Below are 13776 nucleotides of genomic sequence, written 5' to 3' on the forward strand. Positions count from 1 at the left end.
AACTAGATTTCTGGTGATTATTTTGTAGTGTATACAGATGTTAAATTATAATGCTCTGCATCTGAAACTATATATATATGTAAATATAACTCTACATAATATGTAACTACTGAATGCTATGCAGTACATTCTCCATCTTTATTTAATTATTTTGGAGCTATTAAAAAAGTAGTGAGATTTGTGCTTTAGGAAGATGTCTCCGGAGTTTCTAAACTGGGTGGAAATTTAGTCAGATTCATAGTACTGGCATAAATAATTGTGGATCATTTGTATCAATGCAGGTCAATTATAGGGGAAAGAGAGCTAAAATTCTTTATTAATATTACTAGAAATGGTGATCCTTAATATGTTTAGCTTGGAAATATAGATAGAAAGAAGGGCCATATCTTTAAAAGGAAATTTCAAGATGCATATTTTATGTATCGTGTTCTAAATTATTATGGAAGAGAGGGAAGAAAAAAAGGTAGGAGGATGAAGGAAAAGAACAGAAAGGGACAATATTCTTGAAGACTCCTACATTGATAGACACAGTGTTGACTGTTTTATTTTTTGTTTGTTTGTTTGACAGCCTTCCTACCTCAATCATACTTGCTTCAGGAACCAGGGTGAGACTGAGGCTGTCACGGAGTGTACCACTGAATCCATTCTAATCATCTTTCTGTTAGGATAGAAAATGTTGCTCCTCTTCCACTTTAAACCTAATTCTCTATTTCCCCCACCTTCTTTAGTTTCTTGCATTCTTAGATTTTCCCTTTCTCTCTCTTTCTTTTTAATGAACACTAATAACTGGATTTTTCCTATATGATTAGTGAATATATTCAAGTATAACATGCCCGTAAAAAGAAAAGTACACATAATTAAAAATAAACAAATGAAAGAAAACCATATTTACCTTGACCCCACAACCTGCACTGGATATATCACTTCTCTTATCTCTTTCATAGCAATATATTTAAATTAGTTAATGATGCATCCCCATTTTCTCATATTAACCTGCCTCTTTATCTACTATAATCTATCTTTTTCTCCTGTGACATCAGCAACTTCCTTTCCTGCCAAAATAATAAATGATGTCTAAGTTCCTAAATTAATGAAAGAGCCTCCTTTCTTTGGCACAAGGGTCTCCATCCTGCTTTCTGAGTAGTAAGGGAGCCTGGTACCATTTTGGTTTGAGAAGGAGAGCTGCATTTGGCTATGCAGAATAAAGCTGGAAATAAAGCAGGGAGATAGTTTGGTGATTTAAAATTTGATTTTCTTGTATTTTCCTTCAGTATCTTTGAGTCTGTAATAGACACAAGCTCTACTTGAAATAAGAATAATTCTTCACAAGTAATTTTGGAATCATATACATTTCACTTGTTTTGTACTGTGACTGAGAAGTTTTAAATCACATATTAAAACGAACCTAAACTAAATTAAAACAAACTTTAAAAAAGCTCATAAAATCCCTAATGGATAGTTTCTCTTCAAGTACTCACCTTAGGCACTAGCCACTGGGTTCTCCTCTCTGGACTGACATTTCCCCGCCTTTAGAACCAAGATATCCCATTTGGATCTCTCAGTACTTTTGTTCTTTCTCTATATCTATCTTTCTTCTCAGCAAACAAAGGACTTATAACAAGATATGTATTTTGGAGTAGGGGCTGAAGCCTACAAATAGTATTGTTTTATTTTTTAAACACATTTTTTTCTGTATTTTGTGTTCTTTTGGAAGAATGTTATCAACTGGAAGGAAGAAAGAATCTGTGTCTTTTTTTTTTTTTTTTTTTTGTCATCCTACTTACTTTTGGTACATAATATGCACTAAGGGCATATTAGTTAAGTAAATAAGCTAATTAATAAGTGTAAAGTAATTACTAAGTAATTCAAAATGTAAAGAAAAATCAATACAGAAAATTGTTCGAGAAAAGGGAAACTGCTAATATTGACTGGCAGAAAGTTTCACTTGGGTTGATCTGATACTGCTACAAATTTGTTAATTTCACAAAGGTGGTTGGCAAATGCTATTTGTTCAGGTGGATAAAACTAAACAGCTTCAAAGTTTCAATTTTTCAATTGGTAAATTTGTACACTGGGATCAATTGTCTCTTTAGAAAATAGCTACTAATATGCTAGATTGAAGGAAATATTCAATACAAACCAGATTTAAATACAGTAAGAACAGGGACTGCAGAATAAGCATAATATCATGATTCCATTGCATAATTGAGGTTATTTTTTTCTAGCTCTAGAAGTTTCTGTAATACTGAACTTTCAATTTCCCTTTGGTAACTCACTCTCAGAGATTATTTGCATCTATACAAATTATTACATGATAATTATCCAGCCATTTGCTGGAGTTGTTTTGTTTTGTTTTAATTACTAAAAGACTCTTTTTCTACCTGTTTGGGATTCTCTTATAAAAAAATGTTGCCCAAGGGTGGGAAGGAGTCACAAGAGGGAGGGGATATGGGGATATGTGTACAAATACAGCTGATTCACTTTGTTGTACAGCAAAAACTGGCACAACTGTGTAAAGCAATTATATTCCAATAAAGAGTTTAAAAAAATATTGCCCAAATCTATAAAGGCCAAAAGAAATCATTTTCTCTGATTTAGGGATTATTATTTTAGAAATTCCTTTTTTTTTTCTTTTGTCATTGGCATGAGTTTTCAATCTTCAATGTTTATCAAGAAATCTACATAGTTTAAGATGCAATTAGACAATAAATATTATAATTTGCTTTTATTTATTCACAATGTATTTTAAGCATTTTCTCATGTAACAAGAGAAATCTTATAAAGGAATAGGTATTAGTACATTCTGTGGAGATTGGACAAGACATTATATCTTGCCTTCCACACAACAGCTAGTGAATTAGAGGCCCCTAAGTTGTGTTCTAAGCATGTATAATCAAAGAAAGTTTAACAGGTGATTCTCACATAGATCCTTGATTGAAAATCAGTGTTCTAAAACTAGGCTTTAATGGAGAAAGAGGAATAGTAATGACATATAATATTTATTGTTTGCTTCCTGTATGCCAACCTTTGTGTCAAATCCTACATGTAATAACTTGAATAATCCTTACAACTATTCTGTGAAGTAAGTATAAAGTTTTAGCTTTAGAATTCAGGAATGTCAACTAATTTATCCAAATAATTTGTTTGCCATAGCCTCAGAAACACTGAGTGCTGGGCTTCACAGGTGGCACAGTGGTTAAGAATCTGCCTGCCAATGCAGGGGACATGGGTTTGAGCCCTGGGCCGGGAAGATCCTACATGCTGCAGAACAACTAAGCCCATGTGCCACAACTACTGAGCTTGCACTCTAGAGCCTGAGAGCCACAACTATTGAGCCCACATGCCACAACGGCTGAAGCCTGTGTGCCTAGAACCCGTGCTCCGTAACAAAAGAAGCCACCACAATGAGAAGCCCTCATACCACAAGGAAGAGTAGCCTCTGCTCAATACAACTAGAGAAAGCCCATGCACAGCAACAAAAAGACCCAAACAGCCAATCAATCAATCAATCAATCAGAAAAAGAAAATAAACATTGGGTGCTATCTTTTAGTTCCCTTTATATTTCAAAGCATGTAATAGGGTAAATTGTCATCATACTGTTTTTTATTATTTTATTTTTATACATCTTTATTGCTTTACAATGTTGTATTAGTTTCTATTGCACAAGAAAGTGAATCCGCTATATGTATACATATAACCCCATATCCCCTCCCTCTTGAGGCTCCCTCCCACCTTCCCCACCCCACCTCTCTAGTTCAACACAAAGCACTAAGCTGACCTCCCTGTGCTATGCAGCAGCTTCCCCCAACTATCTACTTTACATTTGGTAGTGTATATATGTCAGTGCTACTCTCTAACTACTTCCCAGCCTCCTCATCCCCCCTACCCCTGTGTCCTCAAGTCCGTTCTCTACGTCTTCATCTTTATTCCTGCCCTGTTCCTAGGTTCATCAGTACCATTTTTCTTTGATTCCATATATATGCATTAGCATACAGTACTTGTTTTTCTCTGACTTACTTCGCTCGTTCTGACAATCTCAAGACCTATTCATGTCACTGCAAATGGCATTATTTCATCCTTTTTTATGGCTGAGTAATATTCCATTGTATATATGTGCCACATCTTCTTTATCCATTCATCTGTTGATGGACATTTAGGTTGCTTCCATGTCTTGGCTACTGTAAATAGTGCTGCAATGAACATTGTGGTACATGTATCTTTTCAAGTTATGATTTTCTCAGGGTATGTCATACTGTTTTAACATAACTTTATGCTCTTAATAGGGATGTAATTTGGTGGGAGGGTTTTATTTTTCTGTTAGAAAATGCCTGTACATGTCGAAGACACTGTGCCAGCCTATGTGCTAGGCATGGTGTTAATATAAGACAGTCTGACTGGTCGGAGAGACAGACACCTGACAAATAGATGTGGTAACAGGAAATCAATGTTACTGCACCTGGTCCTGGAGGGACAAAGGCCAAGTGTGATTATCAACACAGAGGAGAGAGGGAGAGACAGAGAAAGAGAGAGAGGTTTGTGTGGAGAGCATCACTTGACAAGAAACTTGCATACGTGCAGTCAGCCCAATAACCTGAAGTCAGAAATCAGTAGGAGTGAAAAATTCTGACTCTATTTTCCCCACTCTCTGGTCTCTTACTTGGTCTCTCAATTGATTAAATCCAACCTGAGGCCACAGGGTCAGCAAGCCTGTTTTCCTGCTTCTAGGACAAGGAGAAGGGTAGAAAGTGACCATGGAAGAACAAACAGAAAATAGGCCACACAAAGCTTCAGAGTCATATTCTCAGCCATAAACTGGAATTCACTAATAAGTATTTTGAGAAAGGAAAAGAAGGTCATGATAACAGAAAAATAGACCTGGGACCTCAGGATTCCTTGGGTCAAAACCAGTTTTCCTCAGTGTGAACATTGCTCTCTGCTCTCCTCTAAAAGAAAACTTTTGTACAATGTAAGGTAAACAAAAAATAACATTAAACTAACATTTTAAAGTGTATGATTCAATTAGTATGTTTAAAATGCTGTGTAAATCACCATTTCTGTGAAAATATTTTCAGAGCAACAAAAGGAAACCTTATGCAAACTAGGCAGCCACGTTCTATTCCCCTGTCTCTTCAGGAAATCTTTAATCTACTTTTTGTCTGTCTCTTATAAACTTACCTATTCATATATTAAGTGAATCATACACTTAAATGTTAATTTTATATGTGAGTTTGCCTCAATAAAAACTTTAAAAATGAAAGGGTGTATAGGATACAGAAATTTTAAGTTAGAATTAATAAGGTCATGTTATAATAATTCTGAAGATGTTTGCCACTGATATAAAATAATGTTGTAATTATTTTAAAATGTCATCTATTCCAACAAAGAAAATGCACTTAGTTGAAATAAACTAAATATTGTATGTTTGTCTTAATTTATCTTAAACTTAGTTTGCCCACTATAAAGATCCTTAAAAATATAAAAAAGATCAAAATAGGATATATACCAAAAGATCTCCTTAGCAGATTACTGTGCAAAGAGCAAGCAATGTATAGAGAAAACAAAGAAGTGCATTTCCTACGTACTTAGGAATGTTTGGTTTATACCCATCTAAATTTTCTGAACACACATGTTTTCATAACATCCCGAAACCAAATTATTCTACTCCTTACTTATTGAATCTTATGTAAAAATAGTCAAGCACTTCATCAAATTATGAGTGCTACCCTACCACTATAATCCATTTTTTCTGTTGAAGAATATTGGGCTTTCAAATGTTGTAATAAGAATGTCAACTCTGCCACCAGCTTGCCTGATACGTACATATATATCTATACACATACATATGTGTATATATAATATATTCACTTCTCTCTAATTACAGCATAAAATACTGGACTTAGTGAAAGCTATCGATGAATTCAGCCATGACACACACCTAAACTTTGACCAAAGCTTGCTTGAAACATTTGATAGCTCACACTATTGAGATGTTCAGTTCCAGAAGTCTTAAACTTTGTTTTCACAGGAGCTTATTCATCCCAAAACATCATATTTGGACCATATCATCTCTGAATCTACAGCAATGGCTCTCCTGAGTTATTTAATAATATGCCCTCATCTTTTTCAGAGGGCAGCCAGGAAGAAATTTTCACTGAAAAAGTATTTTCAAAACTATACTCAAATATTTTGCCTATTATACTGCTCAAAGGTTTTATGTGAATATTCCCAAAATAAACGGTGGATAAAATTTTCTCTTGACAAAAGATTGACCTCTCCAGAGGAAGGTATTTTCTTTAATTCTTCACTGTATCACTACAAATATAGAAACATTATTATAATACTATGAAATTTAGAACTATTAAACATCTATTATTCAGGATTTTTAGATTCCATTGACTTGTAGATATTGTTTTCTGCACTTACAAACTGATTTATTGAATAAAACAATTATTTTATAAATATGTACATTAATCTAATACTATTTTCACAGCTCTATTGAGCTAAAGTTGGCACATAATAATAATCACAGGTTCACATGCAGTTGTAAGAAGTAATGCGGAAAGATCCTATGTAAATTTTACACAGTTTTCCCACAGGTAACATATTACAAAACTCTAGTATAATGTCATCAGGATATTGACATTTTTAAATCCACTGACATATTTCAGATTTCCCAGGTTTTATTTGTCCCCTTTTGTGTGTGTGTGTGTGTGTACTTAATTCTATGCAATTTTATCATATGTGTAGGTTCACATATCCACCACCAGAGTCAAGATACAAATCAATGCCACATTCACAAGAACCCCTCCTGTGGCTCCTTTATAACCAGTTTACCTCACTCCCAACCCTATATTCCTGACTAATCTGTAAACAATATTAACCCAATAATCTGTTCTCCATTTCTATAATTTTCAAAATATTATATACATAGAATCACAAAATATGTAACTTTTTGGATTAGCTTCTTTTCACTCAGAATAATTTCCTGGAGTTTTATCCAAGCTGCTTATCTATCAATCATCTGTATCTTTTCATTGTTGTGGATGTACTAGAATTTGTTTAGTCATTCACTTATTAGGAATCATCTGTGTTGTTTCCATTAAGGATAATATGAATAAAGCCTCAGTGAGAATTCATGTACAGTTTTTTGTGTGAACATAAGTTTTTACTTTGTGACAAATGCCCAAGAGTAACATTGGTCATATGATAATTTCATATTGTGTTTTTTTTAATAAATTTATTTATTTATTGGCTATGTTGGGTCTTTGTTGCTGCGTGCAGGCTTTCTCTAGTTGCAGAGAGCAGAGGCTACTCTTCATTGCGGTGTGCAGACTTCTCATTGCAGTGGCTTCTCTTGTTACGGAGCATAGGCTCTAGGTGCGTGGCCTTCAGTAGTTGTGGCACGTGGGCTCAGTAGTTGTGACTCACAGGCTCTAGAGTGCAGGCTCAGTAGTTGTGGCACATGTGCTTAGTTGATCCATGGCATGTGAGATCTTCCTGGGCCAAGGATCAAACCCATGTCAAACCCTGCATTGGCAGGCAGATTCTTAACCACTGCGTCACCAAGGAAGTCCCTCATATTGAGTTTTCTAAGAAATTTTAATACTCTTTTCCAGTGGGGCTGTACCATATTACATTTCCAGCTTCTCCATGTCCTTTGCAGTATTTCTTGTTGTCACAGAAAAAAAAAAAATAGCCTTTTGAAAGGTTTGTATTGATCTCATCGTGGTTTTAATTTACATTTCCCTATTGCCTAATGATGTTGAACATCTTTTTATGTTGCCATCTCTATAAATTCTGGCAAAATGTCTGTTCAAGTGAATTTTCCCATTTTCCAATCTGTAGGTTCATGTAGTTTGCTGAATTTATCAGTGATTATTTTTTCAAGTTCATTTTTTCTACCCATTTTCTTTCTTTCCTTCTGGAACTCTGATGATACAAATATTGGATAGTTTGTTACTGTTTCATGTATCCTAGAGTCTCTCTTTTTTAAAACTCTAATTTCTCTGTTTTTCATATTTAATTAATTCATTGATCTTTCCTTAAATTCACAGCTTCTATTCTATGTCATTTTCACTCTACTGGGGAATCTATTCATTAATATATAACTTTAAAAATTTTGGTTGTATTTTTCTCTTCTGTAATTTCATTTGTTTTTTTTTTTAATAACTTTATTTGCTGAAGTTATCTATTTTTAATTTGTTTTGAAGGTAATTTCTTGTTGAAGAACTTTTATGACCATTGCTTGAAAATCCCTGTTAGGTAATTCCAGTATCTGATTCATAGTGGTGTTGGTGTCCGTTGACTATATTTTCTCATTCAAGTCACTATTTTCCTGGTTCTTGGTATCATGGGTAATTTTTTTTTACTGAATCATAGAAAATTTATTATGTTAGTATATTCTAGGTACAATTTAAATCTTTTATTTTTTTCAAGCAGTCACTTTTCTTAGGTTTAAAATGAAGATTCTGACCTGTTTTTGTGTTCTGTGTTTCCAAAGAATTTAATTTGATGTGTTATTTTGGTGAGCTTATTCAGTCTGATCCCACTGGATATCTATTTGTTCCTGCTGGTGCTGCCTGTGGGGACAGATGAGAGTTTCCTAGGTCAGGCCACCTGGCACATGTGCTTGTAAGTAGAGAAGGAAGCCTTCAGCCCACCATAACTAACAGTATTCCTGGGCTGGGCAGCTTACTGTAGTGGGATCCCATTTGTCAGTGTCACCAGGTCATCAGATCTTAGGTTGCAGAAGGCATTCTCTGGCCCCAGGTATGCAGATACGTCCTGTTTAGTGTGGGCTGTTTGTTGGGGTATTATTTTCCTATTGTAGCTGTCCAGTCACCAAGGGTCTTTAGGTGGAGATAGGAAATACCCCAAAACAATGGAAGGCCAGTCAGGACCCACACGGAAATCTTGCCACAGCAAGTGCTGAACCAGGAAATGTTCTGCTTACCAGACAGGCTCGAACATCCCTTCCCTCACCCAGGGACACCAGAAGCCTGGAAGCACCAGCAAGAAACATACTGAAAGATGCACCCAGCTCAGGGAACCTATTTATCTCCATGAATCATAGAACCAAGACTCCTCTACTCACACTAGCAGACACACATGTGTGTATGTGTGCGTGTGTGTTTCTTGTAGCTTCGTTTGTGTTCCTTTACACATATGACAGCCATTTACCCATTTTATCAATTCTTACCTTTAATTTCTGAAGCATAATACATTACTTAACATTCTTTGTTAATTCCAAAATCTCATCTTCATGCATCTGATTCCAGTTTTTATTGTTTTTTTTTTTTTTTTTTTTTGTCCTGTTGTCTCTCACTGATTCATTGATTTCTTGATTCCTTGGATGTTTAGTGATAGAATGGGAGTTTTTTATTTTATTTTTTTAAGAACTTTTATTGAGATACAGTTAACAGACAATAAACAGCATATATTTAAAGCATACAATTTGGTATCCCAGTCTCCCAATTCATCCCCCCCACCCCCTAACCCCCGCTTTCCCCACTTGGTGTCCATGTGTTTGTTCTCTACTTCTGTGTCTCTATTTCTGCCTTGCATTTCCTTTCATAGTTGTTAGCATTTGCCTTATGTATTGAGGTGCTCCTATACTGGGTGCATACATATTTATAATTGGTATCTCCTCTTCTTGGATGGATCCCTTGATCTTTATGTAATGTTCTTTCTTGTCTCTTGTAACATTTTTTATTTTAAAGTCTATTTTATCTGATATGACTATTTCTGCTCCAGCTTTCTTTTGATCTTCATTTGCATGGAATATCTTTTTCCATCCCCTCACTTTCCATCTGTATGTGTGCCTAGGTCTAAAGAGGATCTCTTAGAGAGAGCACATATGTGGGTCTTGTTCTTGTATCCATTCATCCAGTCTGTGTCTTTTGGTTGGTGCATTTAGTCCATTTACATTCAAGGTAATTATTGACATGTATGTTCCTATTACCATTTTCTTAATTGTTTTGTTTTTGTTTTTGTGGGTCCTTTTCTTCTCTTATGTTTCCCACTTAGAGAAGTTCCTTTAGCATTTGTTGTAGGGCTGGTTTGGTGCTGCTGAATTCTCTTAGCTGTTGCTTGTCTGGAAAGCTTTGATTTCTCCATCGAATCTGAATGAGATCCTTGCTGGGTAGAGTATTCTTGGTTGTAGGTTCTTCCCTTTCATCACTTGAAATATATCATGCCACTCCCTTCTGGCTTGCAGAGTTTCTGCTGAGAAAATAGCTGCTCACCTTATGGGAGTTCCCTTGGATGTTATTTGTCATTTTTCCCTTGTTGCTTTTAATAATTTTCTCTGTCTTTAATTTTTGTCAATTTGACTACTATATGTCTTGGCATGTTTCTTCTTGGGTTTATCCTGCCTGGGACTCTCTGTGCTTCCTGGACTTGGGTAGCTATTTCTTTTCCCATGTTAGGGAAGTTCTCAACTATAATCTCTTCCAATATTTTCTCAGGTCCATTCTCTCTCTCTCTTCTCCTTCTGGGACTCCTATAATGTGAATGTTGGTGCATTTAACATTGTCCCAGAGGTCTCTTAGGCTGTCTTCAGTTTTCTTCATTCTTTTTTCCTTATTCTTTTCTGCATCAGTGATTATCACCATTCTGTCTTCCAGACCACTTATTCGCCCTTCTGCCTCAGTTAATCTGCTATTTTTTCCTTCTAGTGTATTTTTCATTTCCGTTATTGTGTTGCATATCTCTGTTTGTTTGCTCTTTAATTCTTCTAGGTCTTTAGTAAACTTTTTGATCTTTGCATCCAGTCTTTTTTCAAAGTCCTGGATCATCTTCACCATCATTATTCTGAATTCTTTTTCTGGAAGGGTGCCTATCTCCTCTTCATTTGGTTGTTTTTCTGGGTTTTTATCCTGTCCCTTCATCTGGTACAAAGTCCTCTGCTTTTTCATTTTCTTTATCTTTCAGTGGCTGTGGTTTTCAGTTCCACAAGGCAAAATACTGCTGATACTGCTTGATACTGCTGTCTGCCCTCTTGGCAGGAGTTTTTTATTTTCTTTAAAATGGTATGTGTATGTCAGTTATATGGAATCTCCTTGGTTCTAGAGCTTGAAAAGGAAGATGGTGAGATGTTCCTCAAAACTATGTTTGTATTTGCCCTTGTCATGTATGTGGGGCTCCAAAAGTCAGAAATAACTAATCTTAATCTCTTTTTTTCAATTTTGGTAGTATCTGGGTAATATGAATTTGAAGTGAAAAGTCGAGTCAACTTGATTCCAAAATATCAGAGAATCTTGTTATGTCCTTTACTGGTTACCAAGGTTTAAATTGGATATTTTTGTTCTTCTTTTCCCTTGGGGATAGCATGATTTTATTTTTCTAGTTAAATTTTAACCTGCCATTTTCTCATCAGAGATTCTAACTCTATGGTAGACTTTTCAACACTACACTTGGGCAGGGCCTTGGCTTTGTCTCCAGTCCCTCTTGAACACAGTGAACATTGAACACTCATGCAAAATTCAATAGGTTTATCAAGTCCTTGCAAGGCTAAAACAAACTTTAAGGTTCAGTTTACTTTTCTGAGTTCCTATAGGCACTTAAGTTTTCCTTTCTTTCTTGACATATTGTGGCTGCATTTTAGATGATTTTAAAAACATTTTTAAACCAAGAGGTTTTTGTTTTTGTTTTTGTTTTTCAGAAGTGTCAGTCTACTGTATTTCAAGAAACAGAAGTCAAACTACATTCTTTTCTAAACATTTATATCATACTATTTGCCTTCTCAAAATGACTCTAAATGTACTTTCTTATCTTAATAATGCTGTTTGGGCTTTTTTTTTTTTTTCTCTTTAATTAATGCCCCACCCCCCAACACACACATCTAGCTTTCTTCTTATACAAATAAAATTTTAACTTTACAAGTATTTCTTAATGTGAGCCTCATGCAATTCATCTTGAAAAGTCTTTTTGTGGCTTCATTGCTTACTACCTATGTGACTTTGAGCAAGTCACTTAACCTTTTGCTGACTCAGTTACCTCTCAGTTAAATGAGGATAACTATAGAGCCTCTATAATAGGTTTCAAAATTTAGACAAACATACACCAAATGCTGCTTTAGGCACTGGACCTTCAGCAGTGAAATAAACAGCTAAAATAAATTCTTGTCATTGTGGAGTTTTCAGTCTAGTTAGGCGGAGAAGGAATACCCAAAACCGTTGGCAAACAAACATATGCCAAGGCTCAATGATACATGAAATGTAGTAAATGTTCATGTGAGGCCTATGAAAACGCTGAGTGCCTTCAATTTGGAGGGACTGAAGTATACACTGAATGACAGGATCATCTTCATAAGGCCAGTGGCATCTTACCTTGCACATGTTTTGCCCACTTCTGATAATGTCTGCTTAATAATTAAAAGTAAAGGATAATCAATATTCATTAAGTAGTTACTATATACATACAGTACTCAAACTTATGTATGTACACCCTTATTTCAATTTTACAACACTGTGAAATAGTCTTCAAAGAAAATATCTCTTAAGTAAAAATATTCCCAATAATTCCAGGTAGATTTCTTTTCCCCTATTTAAAAAAAAAATGATCAGAGCTTATATGGTTTGTATAACATTTATATACATGAGCAATAGTAAATAAAAAATGTCCTAGTCAGTGTCATGATCATAATGTTGACATGACTCATGCTTTTATTCCCACTTGAAAAATTTCTTATAGCTAATTTTACTTACACTGTGATTCATACATAAAGTATATAAACATTTTTATTCCATGGAATAAATGTTTTACATACAACTATTTGTATTTCTTAATTGAAATGCAAATTGACACACAACTTTATTTCTAATATTGATAAATTGGTAGTAAAATTTTTTATTGTAGATAATAATTGAAGTAACTCCAAAATTTCACCTCGGTTTGGAAAACTTTTATTTTTTTAATTTGAAGCCCTTCTAAACCTTGTAAGTTCGAATGGGTACTTCTCTAAGTTACAATACTGTCAACCACAAAACGAAGGACAAAAACATTCAGCTAAACATTGCATAAGTTCAAGAATATTTTAACTAAAAGAAGAAAAAAAAAAGAAACTCCATTTAAATTGTACCTAACCCTAACTAAAAAGATGATAAAATAGTATAACTTATAGTGAGGAGTTTCTATAATTCAGTATCAAAAATAGAAAGTTACAGAAATATCCTTAACATAAGTCAAAGGAAATATAACCTAAATTATTATGAATATAATACTAAACTTAAGCTAAAGATTTTTTTTTCATTTTAATGCATATTAGAAAAAAAGTTTCTAAAGGTGGGAACAAGTTATGTTTACTTTTAATGATTAACTGCAGTTGAAAGAGAAAAATTCAATAAAGTATGCAATTAAAAATACATGTAGAAATAGACAAATGGTAAGTAAAATCCTGCCTGACATGACTTGTAACTTTGTTATTCCTTTAAATATTGGGAATATTAAAACATTTGAAAAGAAAATTGTCTATAAGTGCAGAGAATATGAATTTGCTGATATCTGGGCAAAGATACCGAAAAGAAAAAATAGTAAAAAAAAAATTATGCATAGTAATTATCTTCCATATGTTTTATGCCAGAAACTGTGCTCTGTGATGATGAAGTAGAAAATATGAATTTTGTGGTTATTAATTGCATGATGTGTAAAGAAGAACTACTTTAAAGAAATAATTTAATTATTATAATAAGTATATGATCTGAGGGAGATGAATGCAATGCTATGAAAGCCTATAATCAGAAGACAGGACCTGGTATTTATGAGAGATAGGTAAT

The sequence above is a fragment of the Hippopotamus amphibius genome, chromosome 14 (genome assembly GCF_030028045.1).
Source record: "Hippopotamus amphibius kiboko isolate mHipAmp2 chromosome 14, mHipAmp2.hap2, whole genome shotgun sequence".
Classification (NCBI taxonomy): domain Eukaryota; kingdom Metazoa; phylum Chordata; class Mammalia; order Artiodactyla; family Hippopotamidae; genus Hippopotamus; species Hippopotamus amphibius.